Consider the following 5184-nt stretch of genomic DNA (forward strand, 5'->3'; position numbering starts at 1 on the left):
CAATAACCTTGTGCACTGAAGGCTTTCCCACACTGCTTACATACATAGGGTTTCTCCCCAGTGTGAGTCCTTTCATGTTTTTTACAATTACGTTGTGTACCAAAAGCTTTCCCACATTGCTTACATACATAGGGTTTCTCCCCAGTGTGAGTTCGTTCATGTCTTTGACAATCACTGTATGTACTGAAAGCTTTCCCACACTGCTTACATACATAGGGTTTCTCCCCAGTGTGAGTCCTCTCATGTGTTTGACAATAACTGTGTGCGCTGAAAGCTTTCCCACATTGCTTACATACATAGGGTTTCTCCCCAGTGTGAGTTCGTTCATGTCTTTGACAACGACTCTGTGTGTTGAAAGCTCTTCCACACTGCTTACATATGTAGGGGATTCTCCCAATGTGAGTTATTTCATGGTTACAAAATGAAGTGCTATCATTTAAGGATTTCCAACTGTGTTTATATATATATTTTGTCCCAGTAGGAGCTCTTTCATGTTCCTGAATATCATGGTAAGAATTCAAATCTCTTCCACGTTGTATACATATATAGGTATCCACTCTATTGTGATTCCTTTCCTGGATTTTAACACAGTTGGCTGTACTGAAGTCTCTCACATCTTGCTTATATACAAAGGATTTCTTTTCAGCATTACTTCCTTCAGTGCAATCAGAGTAGGATTTTCCACACTGCTTATATCCATAGGGTTTTTCTTTAGGATTTGTCTTCGCATGTTTCTGAAAAGGTTGAAAGTCATTGGAGGTTTTCCCACGTCTGTTACAGTTAGACAACTTTTGTTCAAATCCATGGAGCTCATATGATTTGAGTCCAGTGTTCTGTATGATGGGCATGGTTGGTGATGAATGGGCAACCAGAGGCTTTCCACATGCAAGGCTTTCACTTGGTTTTATATGAAGCAGTTTCACATGCACATTTGTATTGGGAGTCATAAAAGCCACTTCTCCATGTTGATGCCAGAAATTATATTGACAGCATTTATCCACCTCTGCACTTCTGTCAAAGAAAAAAATCACAAAACAAGTCATCACATTTAAAAGTGTATTTATATTAATGGTTCACCAGGAGATCTGATTTGATGCACCCTAAGTGTATTTGATCATGAATTTACTGCACAGTGTGGATGATGGCTTGGAAACAGCCTTCACCAAGACAGTATTCATTTGGGAATTTGGAAGTGAAACATTTGCGACACATACTGGTTATTTTCATTTTGAGCAGTTGGTACATATGTGTCCCATATGTTGATTATTTTTCAGACACTTTTTCTTCATGACTCTACTATTCCCCCTTCCACTCAGCCTCTTCATTCTCTCCAAAATGTCTGCCTCTCTCTTTTCTACCATCTCTCCTTCATTTTACTTCTTGAGAGCTTGTTTGGAGGTTCTAGCAGGGGAGCGCAGCTGCTTGTATACCGCTGACCGAGGAACGGTCCTCCTCTATGGGGGGTGGTGGTGGTGGTCGTCGTCCTTTCGACCGAGCATGAAGCTTCAGGAGAGATGCACATGGAGCTTTGAGGAAGGAAGGGGACACCTGCCTAGCCAGCCGGATCAGCGAAATCAACCCTGGCGATCAATGGGGTGACAGATGCCACAGCCAGATCGCCCTCACATCCATCCTTCATTTTACTTCTTAATTCATACCTTGCATTTGTCATATAAGATACAACACATAATACTGAACTTTCTGCATTTATCTTATTTAACATAATATGGTTTCCAGAGCCATGCATTTCCTGTCAAATAATATCATTTCATTCTCCTTTATGGATGAATAGCATTCCATTATATATACACACCATATGATTTTCAGTGCTGGAGACTGAACTCAGGGTTTTAGCACTGAGCTACATTCTCAGAGTTATTATGAGACTGAGTTTCATCAATCATAAAGTTGCCCAGGCTAAGCATGAATGTGCCTCAGCTTCCCAGTACACTCCATTCTGCCCAAGCTATCCCATTTTTCCTCTCTACTCATCTATGCATGTGCATGCAGACTGTTTGCAGAGCTCCATTCCTGTAAGTTTTACTGCTACAAACATGGACATGCATGTACCAGTATAGTATGATTTTTTTTTTGTACATCAAACAGGTTATGTGCCAACATTGTAACAAGGTTTAAGGGAGGCAAATCTCATGCAGATGGCGTGAGCACCCAATCATCATGCTCATGAACTGAAGGATCCAAAATCTGATTAACTTTGGGGAAATACATCCAGGAGAAGTATACTTGGATAAAACAGAATTTCTGTTTTTATTTTTTTTTTGAGGAACCTCTATACACATTTTCATAGGTGTTATACTACAGTGACATGCTTACCAACATTATGGGAAGGAGCCTTCTAATACTCTATGTATTTTGGGACATAAATAGACTAAATGCTTTTGAGGATTGCTTGAAAACAGCTATTATTAAAACAAGGGTATTCATTCGGATTTTGAATAGTTTCTCAAGGTAACCAATGTTGAAAATACTGAATGTGTATACCACATTTAAATACATATAGCATTATTTACACAACTGGTTTGATGAGAAAGCCTTTTGAAAATATATCCGTATGTAATTAGATATCCTGCACTTGGCTGTCAATGAAACACAGTTTTTTATATATACCTTTTATCAATGCCTACATATACTTTCATATACGAGTTCTATAATCTTGAGCATGGAAAGTAATTCATCATTATACATTAGACAGTGTTATTTGTGGCATAACATCAATAGTCCCTATGTTTCAGATATTGAGATATTCAAATATTTAATTGTCAGATTCTAGATATGTATGCATCTTTGGAGAAATTTGAACATGGCCTCATTTTGCTTGTTTGTTTGTATTTTTGATTTTTGAGACAAGGTCTCCCTATGTAGTTCAGGCCAGCCTCAAACTCACAATGTAACCCAGGCTAGCCTTGAACTCCTGGCAACCTTCCTGCCTTAGCTGACCCAATCCTGGGATTATAGGAATGTGCCACTGTGCCTGGCTCTTTGTCTTATTTTTGGACATGGCCTCATTTGTGTAGTTTGCTTGGTTTTAATATTTCTAACATTTGAGGAACATTTCTATGAGTGCAAATTACCTTAGATTTTTCCTGTAATTTTTGTACTCATCTTCAATTTGCTGCTCATCCCAGTTTCTTCCTAAAGGGTAGAAAAAGAAATGTAACAATCAATTACTACATTATATAAAAATTATTAGCTTCCAGTTAGATTCATGGTATAATGTGAGCATGCCCAGAAGATTCATGAAGATATTTCCATATTCCACTAAAGAAAACCACACTGATGAGCAATAACCAATGCTCTCTGATCACATAAATGAGAAATAATGCTTCTTACCTATAGTAGTCACATTCTTAAAGTTTTCCCACATCACATCTTTGTAGAGCTTCTTCTGAGATGGATCCAACAAAGCCCATTTATCCATGGTGAAGTTCACAGCCACATCCTCAAAGGTCACTGCCTTCTAAATCATCAGAAATATATTTCCAGGAAGAACAGTGAGATTCACAATGTGATATGTCGCAAATCTACTCATAAGAAGCTGAAATGAGGCTGGGTTCAACAAATGGTTACTTCATGTCTTGATCATCAAACACTTGTTCTTTATCCACATGCACTTATCAGACAGGAATTTTTTTTATGTTTTTGAGATAAGAGCTCACTAGATAGTCTATGTTGGCCTCAAACTTGTGATTCTCCTGCTTCAGCCTCCTGAATGCTGGAATTACAGGCATGTGCCACCACACCTCAGCTATCACACACACATTTTGATGCTAGATGTGAATTCACTCCTAAAGAAATAGCAGAACTGGAATACTGGTTCTCCTACTGGTTAACCCCAGTTTTAATTCTATACTGTGTGATAGAGAGTGCCTACTGGATCAGACATGGAGTAAAAGGAACTGGGGTAGGTGAACATCTAATGAGTTGCTCTGACAGAAGATAGAAAATACATCTATTTTTAAATTATTATTTAGGACATAAATTCCTTTCTCTTCTGACTGTATTTAGATAGCATTGAAAAACGTGAAACTGATTTCACAGATAAAAGTGTAATTAAACACAAAGTAAAATTCACTAAAGATAATTTAAAATGCTAATGAAAAGTATTATTCATTGGAGAATGTTCATAATGAAATTAGATTGAGGAGGACATATTGTCTCCCAGTGATGTGAAATGTTTACTTATCACAGAGATAGAAAAATTTCTAAGGTGCCATAGAAAGGAAAATGCGGGGATGGACCAACCAACTGAACGCCGTGCTCCTGGCCACAGGCTAGGCCTCTGCATCTAGCTCAGGGAGGATGATGGGACTGTGTGTTCCCTTCTAGCCATGTACTGTGGGCCATATGCCCAGCCCAGGCAGAGCCCCAACCCAGACCAGTCAGTCTGAAATTGAGGACAAATGGAAAATTATGCAGAAATACTCAACGAGACCACAAAAAAGGAGAAGAAAAGACCATCCAGCAGCAAGTAGAGAACACTAAAAAGACCAACCTAAGGTAATTAGAGTTAGAGAAAAACTAGAAGATAACATAGATGGAATTATTAATATGTTTACAGAAATTACAGTAGAAAAATTCTCAATGAGAAGAGTTAAAAATAGAAGTGAGGCTTAGAGAACACCAAAGAAAGTATAAAGAAAAAAAAGCTTAGCAAAGCATATCCTTATACCACCAGATATCCAAAGAACACAACAATAAAAAGTTAAAGCAGAGAAAACAAAAGTCACCTATAAAGGTAAACCAATTAGAATTACAACAGACTTGTCAGCATGAACCTTAAAGGTCAGAAGTGCTTGGAGTGGTATGTTCCAAGACCTAAGAGTGAATAACTTCCAACCTAGTTTAACTTCCCCAGCAAAGCTCTCTTTCAAAATAGATGGAGAAATCAGGACCTCTTTCAAATCTCTTTCAAAATAGATGGAGAATTCATGAAAAAGACCAGCTCAAGAGACATACGAATGCTAAACAATCACTTTAGAAAATACTCAAGAATTTCCTAGACAGAAACGCTGAAGCCACTATACATATTTCTTGTTTAAAGGCCTACTTGTTTTAGTAACTGTTTGGATTTACAACTGAGGCATGTTGTTTCTGACTTATGACCCACCACTCAGATTTATGACCATCTTTTTTGTACAGTTCTGCACTTTTTTTTTTTTTTTT

At 37.9% G+C, this 5184-nt stretch overlaps 1 pseudogene; it reads right to left on the reverse strand.

Annotated features, from left to right (window-relative positions):
* LOC102013602 overlaps window positions 1–3439 on the reverse strand; it is a 3932-nt pseudogene extending 493 nt beyond the window's left edge.
* Window positions 3440–5184: the final 1745 nt, after the last annotated feature.

This window comes from Chinchilla lanigera, unplaced genomic scaffold (assembly GCF_000276665.1).
Source record: "Chinchilla lanigera isolate Chin_1 unplaced genomic scaffold, ChiLan1.0 scaffold00014, whole genome shotgun sequence".
In the NCBI taxonomy this organism is placed as follows: Eukaryota; Metazoa; Chordata; class Mammalia; order Rodentia; family Chinchillidae; genus Chinchilla; species Chinchilla lanigera.